At 40.2% G+C, this 23,349-nt stretch overlaps 1 protein-coding gene across 1 annotated transcript in view; it reads left to right on the forward strand.

The window, feature by feature from the left end:
* The window catches only part of LOC106567785 (androgen receptor), a 66,474-nt gene that overhangs the window by 17,468 nt on the left and 25,657 nt on the right, over positions 1–23,349 (forward strand). The gene's annotated exons all lie outside the window — the stretch shown is intronic.

A 23,349-nucleotide genomic window follows, 5' to 3' on the forward strand; every position in this document is an offset into this window, starting at 1 on the left:
CCAAGACCTCAACCCAATAGCATAGCTGTGGGAAGTAGGGGTGCTGAGGGAACTGAAAAAATACAATAAAAATAGTGCACTTGGCCTTTATTATTCCCCACAGCACCCCCACCCAGCGGCAATGCCCAATAGAGTATCTTTGGGATGAGATGGAACGGGCTGTTCGCAGCATTAATGTACCACTGTCCAATCTACAGCAACTGCGTGATGCCATCGCATCAGCATGGAACAACATTCCTGTGGAATGTTTCCAACACCTTGTAAAATGTCTCCAATACTTCAAGTGGTTCTGGAGGCAAAGGGGGTCCGACCCGGTACTAGATGGCTCTACCTAATAAACTGTCCAGTGAGTGTATATGGGCCATCCTACAGAAGTGGTGCAAATTGGGGGTTGAAAAAAAAGCTAATTTGTATCTTATTTTTCCCCAAACATTCAGCACGTCTTCCAACATACAGTGCCTTCAGAAAGTATTCACACCCCTGACTTTTTACACATTTTGTTATGTTATAGCCTGAATTTAAAATAGATTCAATTGAGATTTTTGTCTCTGGCCTACACACAATACCCCATAATGTCAAAGTGGAATAACCTATTATTATTATTATTTTTAACAAATTCATAAAAAAAGAAAAGCTGAAATGTCTTGAGTCAGTAAGTACCCGAGTATTCCTTTGTTATGGCAAGCCTAAATAAGTTCAGGAGTAAAAATTTGCTTAACAAGTCACATAATAAGTGGTACGGACTCACTTTGTGTGCAATAGTACATTTTAACATTATTTTTTTTATGAGTACCTCATCTCTGTACCCCACAAATTATCTGGAAGGTCCCTCAGTCGAGCAGTACATTTCAAACACAGATTCATCCACAAACTCCAGGGAGGTTTTCCAATGCTTCGCAAAGAAGGTCACCAATGGGTACAAATAAAAAAAGCAGACATTGAATATCCCTTTGAGCATGGTGAAGTTATTAATTACACTATGGATGGTGTATCAATACACCCAGTCACTACAAAGGTACAGGCGTCCTTCTTAACTCAGTTGCCAAAGAGGATGCAAACTGCTCAGGGACTTCACCATTAGGCCAATGGTGACTATAAAACAGTTACAGAGTTTAATGGCTGTGATAGGAGAAAACTAAGGATGGATCAACAACATTGTAGTTATAGTACTCCACAATACTAACCAAATTGACAGAGTGAAAAGAAGGAAGCCTGTACAGAATACAAATATTGCAAAACATGCATCCTGTTTGCAACAAGGCACTAAAGTAATACTGCAAAAAAAATGTGGCAAAGCAATTAACGTTTTTTCCTGAATGCAAAGTGTTATGTTTGGGGCAAATCCAATACAACACCTTACTGAGTACCACTCTCCATATTTTCAAGCATAGTGGTGGTTGCATCATGTTATGAGTGTGCTTGTAATCGTTAAGGGCTGGGGAGTTTTTCAGGATAAAAAATACCACTCTCCATATTTTCAAATACCACTCTCCATATTTTCAAGCATAGTGGTGGTTGCATCATGTTATGAGTGTGCTTGTAATCGTTAAGGGCTGGGGAGTTTTTCAGGATAAAAAATAAACGGATTGGAGCTAAGCACAGGCAAAAAAGCAGAGGAAAACCTGGTTCAGTCTACTTTCCACCAGACACTGGGAGATGACTCTACCTTTCAGCATATTTGAAATATTTACCTGAATTCCTTACCACTCCACTAAATTTGTCCCTACCGAAACATAGTAAAAAAGTTGCAATAAAGGGAGAACCAGTAGTGATCATTTTGATTAACCTTCTATTACAGATACTTTTTTGAAATTGCATTTTCATACAAAATTAACAAAATAGTAAAAACATGATTTTTTTTACCTGATTTTCAAAACCTAGAGAAATATAATCTCTACTGTTCTCTGTAAAATGTTTAATGTTGATTGTATGAATCTGAAACTTGTTTATCGATTGAATTAGTTATGCATCTAATTAATTATATTCTTAGATGTTTAAATTATTCCTTTACCGATGTTTATTTAGGAAAAATAAGAGGTGTTTCGGTATGAAGTGTCAATCATATAAATAAGTTGAGGACTCTAAATGGATGTAACTTGTTTTAGTATAGACATTGCCAAGACCAAGACCACTAGATCAAGAGTCCGTGGGCCCTTTCTTCAATTGTAAGATACTCAAGTAGAGTAAACTCGAGTATGGTATAGTAGAGCACAGAGTACATTAGAGCACAGTACATTAGAGTGCAGGAGAGCACAGTACGTTAGAGTGCAGTAGAGTATGGTACAGTACAGTAGAGTAGGGTACAGTACAATAGAGTACAGCACAATACAATACAGTAGAGAACAGTGAATTACAGTACAGTATAACACATTATAGACATCCAAGTTTTGGCCAAATAGATGTCAATGTTTGGGCTCTTGAAGGGTTGGAGCCCCCTGCTGACTAAGCATCTCAATACTCTACACTTTTTCTTGAAGCGTGCATTTGTCGACTACCCACATGGTGATCCTCTGTAGCTCAGTTGGTAGAGCATGGCGTATGTGACTTTGTAATGGAGATGGCCTCAATGATGCTGCCCATGTTGTCACAGACTCCATAATGACACAGATACAAAGAGGAGATCTCTGTATATCTCTATGGTTTCATTATAGTTTCGGTTGTGGCCGTTTTGGTTTGGACAATTTTTACATATATTTTACATTAAACTGCAAATTAAAACGGCAAAAAACAACGATTTTCCATCAATAGAATCAATGTAGGGACATAGGCGGTGGGTGAGTTTCGAGTTTGGAGAAGCTAATTTTCACCATAAAAATTCACCTTTCTAAAAAAATCATCACATTTGTAGACTTATGTAAGATAGCCTACTATTCGTAATGTGATGAGTAGATTGGATACTCATTTAGGCTAATAATATAACTCAATCACTGTTCACAAAAAAGATTGTTCAATGCATGGCGTATAGCGTAGAGTAGGCCTAAGCTATATGCTAGCCTATATCAGACACGCTTCTTCATTCTTTGCATGGGATGTGGCCTTTTTATAAACAAATGTTCTGCAATTCTACTACACTTTATATGACTGGAGACATTAGCAGAATCTTGTTTAATATGACAAGTTGCAAGGGAGCCTACTCTAATGACACTGACAAACAGATTGATGAAAACGACATTGTCCATATAATAGGCCTACGAGAAGGGGAGACACAAATTGAATATGACGTCCAAAAATTTGGCACTGAGCCAATGATAAAATTTGAATGTGCGCACTTACCAGGGATATGGCCAATGCTCTTCTCTGGTGCCAAAAAGATAGGCTATACTGTTGTTCACACAATTAAGTTGAGAATTTTGATAACTAAAAGCCAGATTAGAGTATTTTCATTGTATTCTCTTTACAGCAATAGCCATTTGCTTTCCAAACTATGTCTTCCCGTGATTGTATTTTTAAATATTGCGTTATGCCTGGCTGGGCCTCTCTACTTTTCACTGACAGTCGCAACTCAACAATAATCTATTTGTTATTTGCCGTGTAAGCTGCACAAATTGGTTGCGCTGCCCTTCCTTCCGACTGTAGGCAATGCAATTTAATACAATTATTTGAAAATAAGCTAATTATCCTCTGAGGCCAAATCATGCATTAGTAGCCTATTTTGATAGATTTTATTTCTGTATAGGCAGGAGTAGGCTAATTAGGCTATATATTTTTTGTCAATTTAATTCAATTTACTTTAGGGAAAGCTTCCTTTAGCCTAATGGATGAGCCGCCTATGTGTAGGGAGGTAACTTGATATCGTGAGGGAATTGCTTAGACCACACTTACCGGTAGGACTAGATATCTCACGAGCTCTGGCAGAGAAGTAGCCTTTATGACCTCTTTAAAAGTATCCTAAACGTACAGATAAACTATCCATCACCAATAAATGAAGGAACTTCAGAGATAATAGGCTGGTTTATGCTGAGATCAACATGCTTTTATTAGCCTACTAGAATCTCCTACAAAAATAGTTTTGTGATAGGCCATCAATTAAAACCCTAGACCCCCTCCAATTCACACACCGCCCCAACAGATCCACAGATGACATAATCTCAATTGCATTCCACACTGCCCTTTTCCACCTGGAAAAAAGGAACACCTATGTGAGAATGCTGTTCATTAACTACAGCTCAGCGTTCAACACCATAGTGCCTACAAAGCTCATCACTAAGCTAAGGACCCAGGGACTAAACACCTCCCTCTGCAACTGGATCCTGGACTTCCTGACGGGACGCCCCCAGGTGGAAAGGGTAGGCAACAACACATCTGCCACGCTGATCCTCATCACTGGGGCACCTCCGGGGTGTGTGCTTAGTGTCCTCCTGTACTCCCTCTTGTACTCCCTGTTGAAGTCGTGGCCAAGCATGACTCCAACAACATCATTAAGTTTGCTGACAACAGTGGTAGGCCTGATCACCGACAACGATGAGACAGCCTATGGGGAGAAGGTCAGAGACCTGGCAGTGTGGTGCCAGGACAACAACCTCTGTCTCAATGTGAGCAAGACAAAGGAGCTGATCGTGGACTACAGGAAAAGGAGGGCCGAACAACTTACATACACTAAGTTGACAATGGTCATTATGGCCAAACAGTTCTATTTTTGTTTCATCAGACCAGAGGACATTTCTCCAAAAAGTACAATCTTTGTCCCCATGTGCAGTTGCAAACAGTAGTCTGGCTTTTTTATGGCGGTTTTGGAGAATTGGCTTCTTCCTTGCTGAGCGGCCTTTAGGTTATGTCGATATAGGACTTGTTTTACTGTGGAAATAGATACTTTTGTACCTGTTTCCTCCAGCATCTTCACAAGGTCCTTTGCTGTTGTTCTGGGATTGATTTGCACTTTTCGCACTAAAGTACGTTCATCTCAAGGAGACAGAACGCAGTTCCTTCCTGAGCGGTATGACGGCTGCTTGGTCCCATTTTGTTTATACTTACGTACTATTGTTTGTACAGATGAACATGGTACCTTTAGGCATTTGGAAATTGCTCGCAAGGATGAACCAGACTTGTGGAGGTCAACAATTTATTTTTGAGGTCTTGGCTGATTTCTTTTGATTTTCCCAAGATGTCAAGCAAAGAGGCAGTGAGTTTGAAGGTAGGCCTTGAAATACATCCACAGGTACACCACCAATTGACTCAAATGATGCCAATTAGCCTATCAGAAGCTTCTAAAGCCATGACATAATTTTCTGGAATTTTCCAAGCTGTTTAAAGGCACAGTCAACTTAGTGAATGTAAACTTCTGACCCACTGGAATTGTGACACTCTGAATTATAAGTGAAATAATCTGTCTGTAAACAATTGTTGGAAAAATTACTTGTGTCATGCACAAAGTAGATGTCCTAACCGACTTGCCAAAACTATAGTTTGTGAACAAGAAATTTGTGGAGTGGTTGAAAAACGAGTTTTAATGACTACAACCTAAGTGTATGTAAACTTCCGACTTCAACTGTACATTTCTTGTGTTACTTTTTAATTGATTACATTTTTTAAACTTTTGTTTATTTAGTAAATATTTTATTAACTATATTTCTTGAACTGCATTGCTTGTAAGTAAGCATTTCACGGTAAGGTCTACACCTGTTGTGTTTGGCGCATGTGACAAATAAAATTAAGACATAGTAAACTTTCATGATGACACTTCGTTTAATCGTTGAAGTGTTGGCTAATGGTTTACTGAAACATAAGGAAGCTATCCGATTTTCATAGCACCCATGACAACAACCTATTAATTTGATGATAAGGGAGAACCGTGCATATTGGATGGATTTGGCGGACTGGTTCCAAAATATATCCTCCCATTGCAAGGATCAACTTGCTGTGGCATGCAGTTTTATAGACTCATGCAGTAGTAGCAGTAATAATAATAAACTATTCCTACCTTACTATTCTATGCAAGTTGATGCGGTCTGATTAGACTATTTCAAATACTTCAAGCAATAGTCAAAAGCCACTTTCTGGACCCCAAAAATTCTGAGGTGTGCACAGATTATTTGGACAATAATGTTGTGTGGAGTCGTTTTTTATTAGCGGGAAGAAGTTTAACTAATGTATAATTCTGTCTTTGGTAAACAAAAGTGTCACAATACATAGGGGCATATTTATCAATCAGGGCATTTGAAGCCGAGCAGAGATCTTCATGCCTTCTGCCAAACCTGGTCTGATATCGCAAAGGAGATTCATCCTGTCCCTTTGGGGATTTAGATTATTAAACAGTATTTTAGGTACCGCAGATTATCTGCGTGGAGCTGTTTTTACGCACACCTGGCCCCTATTCCCAGTGATTAATAATTGTGTCCTTGGTTTACCATTGTCATGTCGATTATTGTTACAAACAAATTATTATTTACAATGACAGCCTAGGAACAGTGGGTTAACTGCTTTGTTCTGGGGAAGAACGACAGATTTTCACCTTGTCAGCTCAGGGATTCGATCTAGCAACCTTTCGGTTACTGGCCCAATACTCTAACCACCAGGCTACCTGCTGCCGTTGTGGATTGTGCAGATGATTACGGGTCTAGTCCCGTGTGTTAATCATTGTGCGCGTGTGTTATTATTCAAGGTACTCCTCGCTCTTTTTTTTGGGGTTCAACCCTGTGTTTTGTCACGTGTTTGTTTGGTATTCGTCCCTGTGCCTTTACACGGCACGCCGTAATTTGGGTACAATAAAAAAAACTATTACGCATTCCTGCGTCTGTCTCCCGAATCATTCATACCAACATGACAATTGTGCATGCCCTTGGTGGCAGTCTGGTTGATTACAGCCAAAAGCTGTTTTGTGTGGTTTGTAATGAGTCTCTTATAGAACGTCTTATCAATCAGTTGCCTGAGTACTTCAGTCATATAGACAGTGTAGTTGTGTACAATAACAGCACCTCCCTTGTCCGCTGGGAGGTTGAATATAATATGTGTCATTCTGGAGATTTAATACTAGAGCCGCCTGGCCTTTTAGCCTATAAGTACCCGCTAGAGAACGTTGCCGGGTGTCACCTTTAGCAGTTCCATCAGATGCATAGCAACCTGCAACAAACATACTATAAGCATGAAGGCTTGATAAATAGTTCATAAACTATTATAAAGGATTAATTGCATGAATAAATATGAATGGAAATATATACATTTTCAAAATAACAACAATAGTTATTTGTTTAGAGGGTCAAGGATATGTTTTGTATAATTCTATAAAGTCCTAGAAAAAACGTAGGCCTGTAGCCTATTTTAATTTCCCTTACAATAAAAACAGAGTGTAATCCATTTAATCAACTTTATTTGTAGATTCGATTAGTAACAGAGTTATAATAATTAATAAAGTCCAGTTACAGCTTCTTTAGACAAAGTAGAAACTAAAAAGTTAAGTCCAGCCAGGTGCACAGGTGAAATAATTTGCCGTGTTCCTAAACAAAAGCACCAGTGCATGAACAATTGTATACATAAATAGGATATTTTAATTTAATTATGTGTATTGTGTTACTAGTTTTTGCTTAGTAGCCAGAGCAATGCTGGCCACGCAAGTGGTCATGCATATACAGCACGGATATTCTTGGAAAAAGTGACATTTGGAAATAGAGGTTCACATCTTGAATTATGAGAGTTATTTGACAAAGGTACACTATATAGACACCTGCTCGTCGAACATCTCATTCCAAAATCATGGGCATTAATATGGAGTTGGTCCCCCCTTTGCTGCTATAACAGCCTCCACTCTTCTGGGAAGGCTTTCCACTAGATGTTGGAACATTGCTGCGGGGACTTTCTTCCCCGCAGCAATGTTGGGCGATTAGGCCTGGCTCACAGTCAGCGTTCCAATTCATCCCAAATGTGTTCAATGGGGTTGAGGTCAGGGCTCTGTGCAAGCCAGTCAAGTTCTTCCACGCCGATCTCGACAAACCATTTCTGTATGGACCTCGCCTTGCGCACTGTGATGCTGAAACAGGAAAGGGCCTTCCCCAAACTGTGCCACAAAGTTGGAAGCACAAAATCGTCTAGAATGTCATTGTATGCTGTAGCGTTAAGATTTCCCTTCACTGGAACTAAGGGGCCTAGCCCGAACCATGAAAAACAGCCCCAGACCACCATGCATTCGGGCAGGTAGCGTTCTCCTGGCATCCGCCAAACCCAGATCCGTCGGACTGCCAGATGGTGAAGCGTGATTCATCCCTCCAGACAACGCGTTTCCACTGCTCCATAGTCCAATGGCGATGAGCTTTTCACCACTCCAGCCGATACTTGGCATTGCGCATGGTGATCTTAGGCTTGTGTGCAGCTGCTCGGCCATCGGAACCCATTTCATGAAGCTCCCGACGAACAGTTCTTGTGCTGACGTTGCTTCCAGAGGCAGTTTGGAACTCAGTAGTGAGTGTTGCAACCGAGGACAGACGACTTTTACACGCTACGGGCTTCAGCACTCGGCAGCCCCATTCTGTGAGCTTGTGGGGCCTACCACTTCGCGGCTGAGCCATTGTTGCTCCTATGCGTTCCACTTCACAATAAGAGCACTTACAGTTGACCGGGGCAGCTCTAGCAGGGAAAACATTTTACAAACTGATTGTTGGAAAGGTGGTATCCTATGACGGTGCCACGTTGAACGGCACAGAGCTCTTCAGTAAGGACATTCTACTACCAATGTTTTGTCTATGGAGATTGCATGGCTGTGTGCTCGATTTTATACACCTGTCAGCAACGGGTATGGCTGAAATAGTCAAATCCACTAATTTGAAGACTTTTTCCACATTTTGTTATGTTACAGCCTTATTCTAAAATAGATTAAATTGTTTTTCTACCCTCATCAATCTACACACAATACCGCATAACTACAAAGCAAAAACCGGTTTTTAGAATTTTTGTCAATTTATAAATAAAAAAATAAAAAGCATTCAGAGCCTTTACTCAGTACTTTGTTGAAGCACCTTTGGCAGCGATTACAGCATTGAGTCTTCTTGGTTATGACGCTACAAGCTTGGCACACCTGTATTTGGGGAATTTCTCTCATTCTTCTCTGCAGATCCTCTCAAGCTCTGTCAGGTTGGATGGGGAGCTGCACAGTTATTTTCAGGTCTCTCCGGAGATGTTCGATCGTGTTCAAGTCTGGGATCTGGCTGGGCCACTCAAGGACATTCAGAGACTTGTCCCAAAGCCACTCCTGCGTTGTCTTGGCTGGGTGCTTAGGGTCGTTGTCCTGTTGGAAGGTGAACCTTCACCCGATCCTGACTAGTCTCCCAGTCTCTGCCACTGAAAAACATCCCCACAGCATGATGCTGGCACCACCATGCTTCACCATAGGGATGGTGCCAGGTTTCCTCCAGACGTCATGGAAAGAGTTCAATCTTGGTTTCATCAGACCAGAGAACTCCAAATGGACTGTCATGTGCCTTTTACTGAGGAGTGGCTTCTGTCTGGCCACTCGACCATAAAGGCCTGATTGGTGGAGTGCTACAGAGATGGAAGAACCTTCCAGAACGACAACCATCTCCACAGATCAACTCTGGAGCTCTGTCAGAGTGACCATCGGGTTCTTGGTCACCTCCCTGACCAAGACCCTTCTCCCCCAATTGCTCAGTTTGGCCGGGCAGCCAGCTCTAGGAAGAGTCTTAGGGATTCCTAACTTCTTCCTTTTAACAATGATGGAGGCCACTGTGTTCTTGTGGACCTTCAATGCTGCAACATTTTTTTCCACCCTTATGCAGATCTATGCCTTGACACAATCCTGTCTCGGAGCTCTACGGACAATTCTTTTGACCTCATGGCTTGGTTTTTGTTCTGACATGCACTGTCAAGTGTGGGAGCTTTTATAGACAGGTGAGTGCCGTTCCAAATCAAGTCCAATTAATTGAATTTTCCACAGGTGGACTCCAATCAAGATGTAGAAACATCTCAAGGATGATCAATGGAAACAGGATGCACCTGAGCTCAATTTCGAGTCTCATAGCAAAGGGTCTGAATACTTATGTAAATGAGATATTTCTGTTTTTATTTGTAATACATTTGCAAACATGTCTAAAAACAGTTTTTGCTTCGTCATTATGGGACACTGTGTGTAGATTGATGAGGGAAGATGTTTGTTTAATCTATTTGACAGAACTCTGACAGAGCTTTTTGACAAGAGACGGTGCTGGAGAAGATGGCTGATGTTTTACGTGCTCCTAACCGATTGTGTATTTATGTTAGTTTTTTAGCGTAGTTTGTAACTTTTTTAAAACTTATTTTGTACATAATGTTGCTGCTACCGTCTCTTATGACCGAACATAACTTCATTAGAACAGCGATTAATCACCACGAACTGGCAGAAGCTTTTTTTCCTTTAACAAGTCCGATGAGCCCGACGTGAACGACATACTGCTTTCCCGGGAACAAGCCCAAATCCCAGTCATTTGCGTGAAGAGACGACGGAGAAAAAGAGGACAAAGGTCGGGCTGCCTTCTGAGAATTCATAAGCGATCGAATACCGCCCCCCCCCGCCTTCCGTTCTACTAGCTAACGTGCAATCATTGGAAAATAAAATCGATGACCTACGAGGAAGATTAAACTACCAACGGGACGTTAAACTGTAATATCTTATGCTTCACGGAGTCGTGGCTGAACGACGACATTATCAACATACAGCTGGTTGGTTATATGCTGTATCGGCAGGATAGAAGAGCGGCGTCTGATAAGACAAGGGCTATGCATATATGTAAACAACAGCTGGTGCACAATATCTAAGGAAGTCTAGGTTTTTCTCACCAGAGGCAGAGTATCTCATGATAAGCTGTAGACCACACTATCTACCTAGAGAGTTTTCATCTGTATTTTTCGTAGCTGTCTACATACCACCACAGACCGATGCTGGCACTAAAACCACACTCAATGAGCTCTATTCCGCCATAAGCAAACAGGAAAACGTTCATCCAGAGGCGGTGCTCCTAGTTGCCGGGGACTTTAATACAGGGAAACTTAAATCTGTTTTACCAAATTTCTATCAGGATGTTAAATTTGCAACCAGAGGGAAAAAAAACTCTAGGCCACCTTTACTCCACACACAGAGACGAGTACAAAGCTCTCCCTCGCCCTCCATTTGGCAAATTTGACCATAATTCTATCCTCCTGATACCTCCTCTTTCTATTCTGGTTAGAGCCAGTTTGCACTGTTCTGTGAAGGGAGTAGTACACAGCGTTGTACGAGATCTTCAGTTTCTTGGCAATTTCTCGCACGGAATAGCCTTCATTTCTCAGAACAAGAATAAACTGATGAGTTTCAGAAGGAAATCCTTTGTTTCTGGCCATTTTGAGCCTGTATCGAACCCACAAATGCTGACTCTCCAGATACTCAACTAGTCTGAAGAATGCAAGTTTTATTGGTTCTTTAAGCAGAACAACAGTTTTCAGCCCTGCTAACAAAATTGCAAAAGGGTTTTCTAATGATCAATTAGCCTTTTAAAATGATAAACTTGGATTAGCTAACACAACGTGCCATTGGAACACAGGAGTGATGGTTGCTGATAATGGGCCTCTGTACGCCTATGTAGATATTCCATTACAAATCTGCCGTTTCCAGCTACAATAGTAATTTACAACATTAACAATATCTACACTGTATTTCTGATCAATTTTATGTTATTTTAATGGACCAAAAAATGGCCTTTCTTTCAAAACAAGGACATTTCTAAGTGATCCCAAAATTTTGAACGGTAGTGTATTTCTAAATTCTAACAAAATACACCAGTGACATCATTTAGGAGATTAAGGTTGTGAGCATAATGTTTCTAATCAGATCGACAAATATCTTCTAATGTATGCGTGTCTACGATGCCATCTTTAGAGCACAGCATTTTCTGCTTGGTTTCCAGAGCTTTGAAAGAGAGAAGTTAATTAGTCTACTACAGAGGTCTGATGATGCTTCTGTTAGTTAAAGGCGTATTGTGGTGGGTCGGGTGATGTGCCATCACCTGGTGATATTGGTTGGCTTATGACACATTCATTCTACAGTCTTTTAGTGTGTATTTAGGTAGTGACATCAAAAGGTGGGACAGCATTTTTTTTTTTTAAAGATGTTTAACAATAAACAAAACTACTAATTAGATCAGTATATTTCAGTGTAATAATATAACAATTCAATATGTTTTACTGAAAAAAGCAGTGTTTAAAAAAATGATAAAATCATTAATAATAGTGTTAATTTTCAAACAAGAAGTTTAGGAGTTTGGGACAGCCACCTTTCAATACAAATAGGTGTATAAACAATTACTTTTGACTATATTAATTTAACAATATGTTTGTTATTGCTTTGGATTGAATTTGAACATATCATGATGTAAATAAATGCCCTGTTTGGAGACTTAACAGTTTTTTTAAAATAGTTTTTTGGGGGTGGGACTGCAATTTGCCTCAGTTCTGTAGAATCCCCCATATACAGCATAAGACCCTCAGCACATTTCCAATTTTAGGGCATACAACTGAACTTCAGAGAAACTCAGCATGGATTATCTTTCAGAAATGGTCTTCTTTAGAATAAGTACCAGATTTCTTGTGAATGTTGCAACCCGTACTACACATCTTAGCCAGCTTTGTTGAATCGCTGCATCACAAAGGAGAATACTACTGGTAATCAAGCCCCTGGCTGTGCCACCAGGCAATTTAGACCTATTTCATTCACTTTTCCTTAGCTGTTTGTCGTATGAGGTCTCAAAGATGGACATGTTCTGGACTAATTTTAGTTCTTGTGTTAAATTTTCACTCCCTTCCATTTTCTCATTCTGTTAATGGTGACAACTGCACAGAGAAGCACAAAGTAGACATGAGACACGTGAATTAAAAGAGCAGAAATGCTGGTAATTTAGCCACCAGATGCTGACAAGCCCATGGGGGGAAAATGTGATGTGATGCTGTGATTGTCAGGGAAAAGGTACCTCCATTCCGGATGTAGTTAGAAAGAGCCTTCCTTCCCCTCAGATGCTTCTCTCATGGATTTTTATTGTGCACTGTGTACTTTCTCACAGAAACGTTTTGGACTGTAATTTGAAAGCTCAGACGAGAGCTTCAAATGTGAAAGATTCTTCTCTGATTACGGAATAATGCATTGTTGAATTTGCTACTACTGAAAAACGGAAGAGATCAGTCAAGTATCATTGCATGGAGGTTTTCATTTAGAATGCTGAATTCCATATTACGTTATTACTCTCAGAACTATAATTACTTTCCATAATAGAACATTTGATATGGCAGTTCATTTTACAGATCCACTTTTCGCTATTTAATTTAGCAGAGGTTCATTGAAAGAGAAAAAACCTTGAAAATATAATCGAATAACCTGGGTGACCTTTTCTTGCTCCCAACCTTCTCATTAGCATATAAAAAGAGACATGTCTTGAGATCATTGACAAGATCCTCCCGTGTAGTTCTGGGCTGATTCCTCACCGTTTTCATGATCATTGCAACTCCACAAGGTGAGATCTTGCATGGAGCCCCAGGCCGAGGGAGATTGACAGTTCTTTTGTGTTTCTTCCATTTGCGAATAATCACACCAACTGTTGTCACCTTCTCACCAAGCTGCTTGGCGATGGTGTTGTAGCCCATTCCAGCATTGTGTAGGTCTACAATCTTGTCCCTGACATCCTTGGAGAGCTCTTTGGTCTTGGCCATGGTGGAGAGTTTGGAATCTGATTGATTGATTGCTTCTGTGGACAGGTGTCTTTTATACAGGTAACAAACTGAGATTAGGAACACTCCCTTTAAGAGTGTGCTCCTAATCTCAGCTCGTTACCTGTATAAAAGACACCTGGGAGCCAGAAATCTTTCTGATTGAGAGGGGGTCAAATACTTATTTCCCTCATTAAAATGCAAATCAATTTATAACATTTTTGACATGCGTTTTTCTGGATTTTTTTGTTGTTATTCTGTCTCTCACTGTTCAAATAAACCTACCGTTAAAATTATAGACTGATCATTTCTTTGTCAGTAGGCAAATGTACAAAATCAGCAGGGGATCAAATACTTTTTTCCCTCACTGTAGTCGGCTCGGGGATTTTAACCAGCGACCTTTCAGTTACTGGCCCAGCGGTCTTAACCGCTAGGCTACCTGCCACCCATGAATAACAGACTCACTACATGGAACAACTGATAGTCTCCCAAAAAATCTAAAGGAATTTTATTCTTAAGTGTATGTCCTATATCTGAGACATATAAGAAAGATCAGGAAACATTTGTTAAACATTTTTTGCCATGTATTTAACCCCTTATTTTTGACACTAAACAGTCTCCTTATATACTTCCATACATTTTTTAACTGGTAACGGGGGATCTTGAGACGAGTCATGTGAGGCCTGTGGGCGTCTCACCTTTGCACAGAGGGGTCATATTAGTGTGTAGCCCAAACTGTTCGGACGCTACAGACAGGAGTTGGCAGATCGGCTGTACCGACTTAAGAGGAGTCCCAAGACACTTGTGTTCGTGAGAGTCTCATCGTTCCATAGAGGTCATAATAGTTTGTAGGCGGTGGATTGCGGTGGATTGAGACGCATGCAATGCAAAAAAAATCTCTAGCTTAAACTGACGGATTTTGATAGGGATTTTTGTATTATGCTAATTAGATTTCAGTGGGCCGTGGACATCGACCTAACGGGGTTTCAGACATGAAACTGAAACCATAACTACTCGCTCGCATGCTTAAACCTAACCCATTCCAGTTGTGCTTTACTCACGTTTGTTTAAGATCTTTATATCAGTATCAATTAGATCTAAATTATCTCCATATTTTATGCATCATGTAGTTATATGCTGTGTTATGTAACATTGTTATATTTAAGTCATGTCCACTTGTAGGCCAAGCCCAAGTTGTACCCTTTGTGTAAACTGATTAATATACTGCAACCACATAATGCATCCACATAATATACCGACTGTACAAAACATTAGGAAAACCTGCTCTTTCCATGACATACAGTATATCTACAGTAAAACAAGTCCTATAGCGACATAACCTGAAAGGCCGCTCAGCAAGGAAGAAGCCACTGCTCCAAAACTGCCATAAAAAAAAGCCAGACTACGGTTTGCAACTGCATATGGGGACAAAGATCATACTTTTTGGAGAAATGTCCTCTGGTCTGATGAAACAAAAATAGAACTGTTTGGCCATAATGACCATTGTTATGTTTGGAGGAAAAAAGGGGATGCTTGCAAGCCGAAGAACACCATCCTAACCGTGAAGCACGGGGGTGGCAGCATCATGTTGTGGGGGTGCTTTGCTGCAGGATGGACTGGTGAACTTCACAAAATAGCTGGCATCATGAGTAAGGAAAATTATGTGGATATATTGAAGCAACATCTCAAGACATCAGTTAGGAAGTTAAAGCTTGGTCGCAAATGGGTCTTCCAAATGAACAATGACCCCAAGCATACTTCCAAAGTTGTGGCAAAATGGCTTAAGAACAACAAAGTCAAGGTATTGGAGTGGCCATCACAAAGCCCTGACCTCAATCCTGTAGAAAATGTGTGGGCAGAACTGAAAAAGCGTGTGCGAGCATGGAGGCCTACAAACCTGACTCAGTTACCCCAGCTCTGTCAGGAGGAATGGGCCAAAATTCACCCAACTTATTGTGGGAAGCTTGTGGATGGCTATCCGAAACGTTTGACCCAAGTTAAACAATTTAAAGGCAATGCTACCAAATACTAATTGAGTGTATGTAAACGTCTGACCCACTGGGAATATGATGAAAGTAATAAAAGCTGAAATAAATCATTCTCTCTACTATTGTTCTGACATTTCACATTCTTAAAATAAAGTGGTGATCCTAACTGACCTAAGACAGGGAATTTTTACTAGGATTAAATGTCAGGAATTGTGAAAAACAGAGTTTTTAAATGTATTTGGCTAAGGTGTATGTAAACTTCTGACTTCAACTGTAGACTAACCAGGTGAATCAATGTAAAAGCTATGATCCCTTGTTGATGTCACTTGTTAAATCCACTTCAAATCAGTGTAGATGAAGGGGAGGAGACCGGTTAAAGAAGGATTTTTAAGCCGTGAGATAATTCAGACATGAATTGTGTATGTGTGCCATTCAGAGGGTGAATGGACAAGACAAAAGATTTAAACGGGGTATGATAGTTGGTGCCAGGCGCACGGGTTTGAGTGTGTCAAGAACTGCAATGTACGCTGAACAGTTTCACAATATGTATCAAGCATGTTCCACCACCCAAAGGACATCCAGGCAACTTGACACAACTGTGGGAAGCATTGAGGTCAACACGGGCCAGCATCCTTCTGGAATGCTTTCGACACCTTGTATAGTCAATGTAGAGTGCAACTCAATATTAGGAAGTGTAATGTGGGGCTCAAGTATTAATTCATTTTCAGCTTGACATTGTTTAGCTATACCTACAAATCTGAAATAATACCAAATGCCATGTGTACCTCTTAATTAATAGATCTCCTCCACTCGTCTGAGCCATTCCGTAAAGAATGTGGAAATCAGTATATTGTATATGTTTAGATTTCTTCTAAATTGGGTGAGTTACAGAGAAAACCCATGTCTTTGCTGCCTTTGTTTGGATTGGCATCAGTTTGAAGGAGGCGTAGATCTTAACCTGACCTATTTACTATGTGTTCTGCAAAGATCAGTGCCAAGATAAGACACTAAAATTGTTAATATATTTGGGAATCCTTGGAGGAATGTTTTAATTATTTTCTTTCTCTAAATTACATTAAAGGTTATTTATTACATCTGAAATAGAAATGTCATGATTTACCAGCTTATGATTCAGCTACTGAGGCACTTTTCATTACGCAGATTGAAAAAATAAAATGAACAATAATACTGGGATCCAAGGGTGCACCGATGGTTCACTCTACATTTCCTTAAAGGGGCAATCTGCTGTTGCTTCATCCATTTTTGGACAGTGTTTGGTTTTTGCCAGACATAAAGGGAACCATGTCGTCCAACAAGTTTGGGGCATCTAGCCATATAACATTCTTCCAAGAGACTTGACCAGTCTTGACAGGTGCGTTTTGGCAAACTTGAGTTGACTTTTTAACGACATGAGTCTCGTTATGTCTGGCAAAAACCAAACACTGCATTCCATAGTAAGAACCTCATACCAATGGTCAAGCATGGTGGTGGTAGTGTGATGGTTTGCTGCCTCAGGACCTGGATGACTTGCCATCATTGAAAGAACCATGAAATCTGGTCTGTATCAGAGAATTCTAAATTAGAATGTCAGGCCATCCCTCCATGAGCTGAAGCTTAAGTGCAGCTGGGACATGCAGCAAGACAATGATCCAAAACACACAAGCAAATCTACATCAGAATGGCTGAAAAGCAAGAAATATAACATTTTGGAATGGCCTAGCCAAAGTCCAGACCTAAACCCAATGTTATAGCAGGACCTGAAATGAGCAATTAATGCTCAAAAACCCACAAATGTTGCTTAGTTAAAGCAGTTCTGCATGGAAGAGTGGGCCAAAATTCCTCCACAGCCATGTGAGAGACTGATCAACAACCACAAGAAAGTGTTTGGTTGCAGTCATTGCAGCTAAAGGTGGCACAACCAGTTATTAAGTGTAAGGGGGCAATAACTTTTTCCCACAGGGGCATTGGGTGTTGTATAACTTTGCTAATTAAATAAATAAAATAAGTATACAAATGTGTTATTTGTTCACTCAGGTTTCCTTTATCTAATATTAGGTTTTGGTTGAAGATCTGATAGCATTCAGTGTAAAAAATATGCAAATATAGAAAAAACAGAATGTGGGCAAATACTTTTTCACGGCACTGTACCCCTGGTAGACACTTATAGAAAAACAGCATAACATATTACAAACTACACTAATCCCAACGTTAAAATATGGAAACAATTTGTTTGCTGTGTTGAAGTACATCCATTATAATACTGTAACAGTACAGTAAATGATTGGTACATTTGTTCAGCTGCTAATAATATCAAGGTGTATCCCTGTGACATGGTGTGCCCATTGACTCTGCCAAGTGTGACCTTACCAAATGCTCTGCCTACTGTTGCTATGGCCATTGATTCCCAACATACAATCCTCCCCCTCACATTGCTCACCTAGTTATCCTTCACAACTGGTATATTTTTTTCTCTGTGGAACATTGGACTCTTTTAACAATTCAACTCTCAAACATGTGTGACACTAAATGCATGACCATGTGTCATCCCTTGCCCTGGTGTATTTATCTTTTATGCATTTGGAACAATTATGGTAATATTCAAGATGAGATTTTTCCTTTCCTGTGGCTGGGTTTCTATGGATGGCTTAGCTAGATAACGTATTGGTAGTACATGATACGTTTTGGGGATTAATATGCAATGATTTCTCTGCCATTATATTTACAATTGCTTCCAAACATGTATTTCACATGAATAGGCTCTGAGAGGGTTAAAACAGGTGTTCACATGTACAGTATACTGTATTAGAACTGGACAGGTCTATTCTGGGCCTGTGCTCATAAAGCGATATGCCAAGCTAGAATTGAAATAGTTCTCAGAGCCATGACCTAGTGCCTTTGAGGAGGGTAGTGGTAGCTAAGCCTGTTGAGGCACACACTGAGCACATTCATAATTGTTACTCATTTATTATATTAATAATTTGTTTAATAATACTGTTCTCAATATTACTATGCATGTTTTAAGCATAACGCCCTTCGTTAATGGCACAAACACAAAGACTGAGAAGATGAAGTCTCAAGTTCCCATGATTGCATCCAGGTTAGAGCTACTATGCATGCACCACATGTTGAGGGACATCTATAGTCAATGATTCAGGGGCTTCTTAAGCCTGGGATAAACGGGGAAGCAGACTGAAGATCCCATATACGCAAATCCCTTATCCTCTAGATTCCATCTAGTGTCCCACTGTGATGAACTAAACTACTGACCTGAGAAATAACTATGCACAGGAAAACTATTCTCACCTTAGACTTCAACAAAACATTGTAAAAGCAGCGAGGATGTCTCTTATCAACCTTAGCCATACCATTCAGTTAGAGTATTTGAAATGCCTATTAGGTTATTGATCCGATAGTTGGGAGGCAACAATTAGTATTTCTCTGTCACTCACACTCCCACGCAAGTGCCAAGCACGGGGTGGCATGTAGCCTAGTGGTTAGAGCGTTGGACTAGTAACTGAAAGGTTGCAAGATCGAATCCCCAAGCTGACAAGGTAAAAATCAGTCGTTCTTCCCTTGAACAAGGCAGTTATAACCCACTGTTCCTAGGCTGTCATTGAAAATAAGAATTTGTTCTTAACTGACCTGCCTAGTAAAATAAATATGAAATAACTGTGTGAACCTAGAGCTCAGCAACTCCACAGTGTTGGTGTTATCTGGCAGAAATAATTATATTGAGTGAATGGTGGGTTATATACAGTTGAAGTCGGAAGTTTACATACACTTAGGTTGTAGTCATTAAAACTCATTTTTCAACCACTCCACAAATTTCTTGTTAACAAACTATAGTTTTGGCAATTCGGTTAGGACATCTACTTTGTGCAGTACACAAGTAATTTTTCCAACAACTGTTTACAGACAGATTATTTAACTTATAATTCACTGTATCACAATTCCAGTGGGTCAGAAGTTTACATACACTAAGTTGACTGTGCCTTTAAACAGCTTGGAAAATTCCAGAAAATGATGTCATGGCTTTAGAAGCTTCTGATAGGCTACTTGATAATCATTTCAGTCAATTGGAGGTGTACCTGTGGATGTATTTCAAGGCCTACCTTCAAGCTCAGTGCCTCTTAGCTTGACGTCATGGGAAAATCAAAAGAAATCAGCCAAGACCTCAGAAAAACAATTGTAGACCTCCACAAGTCTGGTACATCCTTGGGAGCAATTTCCAAACGCCTGAAAGTACCACGTTCATCTGTACAAACAATAGTACGCAAGTATAAACACCATGGGACCACGCCGCTGTCATACTGCTCAGGAAGGAGACGCGTTCTGTCTACTAGAGATGAAAGTACTTTGGTGCAAAAAATGCAAATCAATCCCAGAACAACAGCAAAGGACCTTGTGAAGATGCTGGATGAAACAGGTACAAACGTATCTATATCCACAGTAAGACGAGTCCTATATCAACATAACCTGAAAGGCCGCTCAGCAAGGAAGAAGCCATGGCTCCAAAATTGCCATAAAAAAAGCCAGACTACGGTTTGCAACTGCACATGGGGACAAAGATTGTACTTTTTGGAGAAATGTCCTCTGGTCTGATGAAACAAAAATAGAACTGTTTGGCCATAATGACCTTCATTATGTTTGGAGGAAAAAGGCGGAGGCTTGCAAGCCAAAGAACACCATCCCAACCGTGAAGCACGGGGGTGGCAGCATGATGTTGTGGGGGTGCTTTGCTGCAGGAGGGACTGGTGCACTTCACAAAATAGATGGCATCATGAGGGGCGAAAATTATGTGGATATATTGAAGCAACATCTCAAGGCATCAGTTAGGAAGTTAAAGCTTGGTCGCAAATGGGTCTTCCAAATGGACAATGACCCCAAGCATACTTCCAAAGTTGTGCCAAATGGCTTAAGGACAACAAAGTCAAGGTATTGGAGTGGCCATCACAAAGCCCTGACCTCAAACCTATAGAACATTTGTGTGCAGAACTGAAAAAGCGTGTGCGAGCAAGGAGGCCTACAAACCTGCCTCAGTTACACCAGCTCTGTCAGTAGGAATGGGCCAAAATTCACCCAACTTATTGTGGGAAGATTGTGGAAGGCTCAATTTTTAAAGGCAATGCTACCAAATACTAACCACCGTGCTTCTACACCTGCATTGCTTGCTGTTTGGGGTTTTAGGCTGGGTTTCTGTACAGCACTTTGAGATATCAGCTGATGTAAGAAGGGCTTTATAAATACATTTGATTTGATTTGATTAATTGAGTGTATTCTTCTTCTGGCCCACTGGGAATGTGATGAAAGAAATAAAAGCTGAAATAAATCATTCTCTTGACTATTATTCTGACATTTCACATTCTTAAAATAAAGTGGTGATCCTAACTGACCAAAGGCAGGGAATTTTTACTAGGATTAAATGTCAGGAATTGTGAAAAACTGAGTTTAAATGTATTTGGCTAAGGTGTATGTAAACTTCCGACAGGTTTATCTTTTTTCTAAAATGTCCGCGAGTTCCGGTAATTTAGTGCTAGCAAAGAAGAATGTCAAATGGGTTCATGGTGAGACGTCATTAGTAGAACCTCTTCCCGTAGTGTAAATTATGCTATGTTATGCTTGAAAGTGTACAAAGCAGGATTAGCTTGCAAGAGATGCTTAAGGTAACAAATGGAGAGCAGCCATTTTTGTTTTTCCTTTGTCACGTTGAAATTCCTCCGTCTTGTGCGACGGAAGTCCTACCCCTCTGTACTTCCGTTTGATGTCAGCTTTCTGCGATCGTGACCCCTGGGGGAGAAGAATCGTCAGTAAAAAAAAAAAAGATTCATTATTTTTGTGTCACCAAACGTGTATCACATTTATATCAAGTGGTTACTTATGATATCCAGCCAATCTCAACTGATTTGGATATCGTTGTCTCATTCAATTTAACTAAGAGGTAAAATTGCCAGACAACCTTTTTCAAATGGACATTTTAAATAATATCCAAATTGATTGGTTTCTACAAATGAGACAATTTAACCTTTTAATCATTAATCTTGGTACAGCTACGCTTTCAGGTTAATTAAAGTTTAATTCCCAAATAGCCTATACAGGTTTGAATTATCATTAACATTGATTAATCAGTCAAATTTGCTTTTGCAAAGCTCATTGATTATAACTACCCAGTACTGACGGAAGTCCCGCGTTTGCGGGAATCCCATGTGGCTTCGACCATAGGGTATGTGAACCTGGTGGTGAATGCACCCTAACATTTAAAGTCCTGGTTACACTTATGATAATCCAGCCATTCTCAATTGATTGGATATCATCGTCTCATTTAATAAATTAAATTGTCGAACATACCTTTTCAGGTTCTTCCAATCAAATTAGACATTTTAAACTTTTCCATATTAACCTAGATGAAGAAATGCTCTCAGGTTAATTAAAGTTTAATTCCCAAATAGCCAATACAGTTTGATTTATCATTAACATTGATTAATCAATTCAATTTACTTTTGCAAATTCGTTCACGTCCACCTCCAGCATTCTTGATGGTTCATTAACGTCTATAAATAGATTAAAATCAAAACTTTAGAAAAATAGGAGAAAAAAAATTCCCCCCTCTCAAAAGTTCTAATAATGTGCAAGCTATCAGACGGGGTGGTCCCCACTCCCTCGCTAATTAATGAACACCTCACACATAAAAGGATTGATCTCTGACCTCAGCAGCGATACCAACCCTAACTATGCCATTAGCGGAAAAACAGTAGAAATCGCGACAAAGGCGGAGAGAACTGGGAAACGAATGACAAACGCAGAAAAGGGAAAAATACTGCTAGCTATGGAACTGCGTTTGAAAACTGAACAATTAAAAGTAATCACAAAAACTTATGACGATGAACGAGCACAAACTCTTCAACAAAATCGTCTTCTACAGGAACACAATCGTCTTCTCCAGGAACAACTCAATTTAGCCAAAACTAATTACGACGATGTCCACGCCAAACTAGATAAATCTGACGAGTTATCTACGAACAAGAGCGCGCAACTTGATAACATGCATGAAGTTTTGTTGAACGTTACTCAAAGTAACAATGTTCTACTCCAAATGCTGCAGACCAAAGACGATCAGTTAATGAACATAATGACTAAGTTGGATGACAAATCAGCAGAACTCATTGAAGTCGCTGACCTAATGAATGATGAGAGAACTCAGATGATGAAGATGGAAATATTGATTTCTATGCAAGTGTAGGAAATCTCATCACTGAATCTTTCGCTCCGTACTCAAGACCTCTATCTGCAAAACATGACAGATAAGTTTGAGACCGAACGGAGCAAGTGCGACACTCAGGTGTCCAAAATCAGCACTCTAAGCGCTCAAGTGGACTCTGCAATGCAGCAGAATACCACCCTTAGGTACCATGTGGAGGAATTCCAGAGCAGTCACGCGCTAAAGCGTGACTACCCAACCAAGTCTTCTCCTCTTGGCCATTCGGCACTGAGTAATATGGCGCCTCTACACAAACGAAGCCAAAGCTTGGCTTTTCTTCTTGGCCTTTCAGCCCCAATTTCCCCACAGGATGAAGCCAACTCTTTCCGCCCGCTTGGTTCGGAACGCCTTGACAGACTCGTCAAAAATTTCCCCACCTTTGACCCCGTTCCAGGTCAGCCAAACGATACTGAGACATTCCAAGCTGACATAGAGGACACATGGATGGCTGCCCGAACG

The sequence above is a fragment of the Salmo salar genome, chromosome ssa13, assembly GCF_905237065.1.
Source record: "Salmo salar chromosome ssa13, Ssal_v3.1, whole genome shotgun sequence".
NCBI classification, from domain to species: domain Eukaryota; kingdom Metazoa; phylum Chordata; class Actinopteri; order Salmoniformes; family Salmonidae; genus Salmo; species Salmo salar.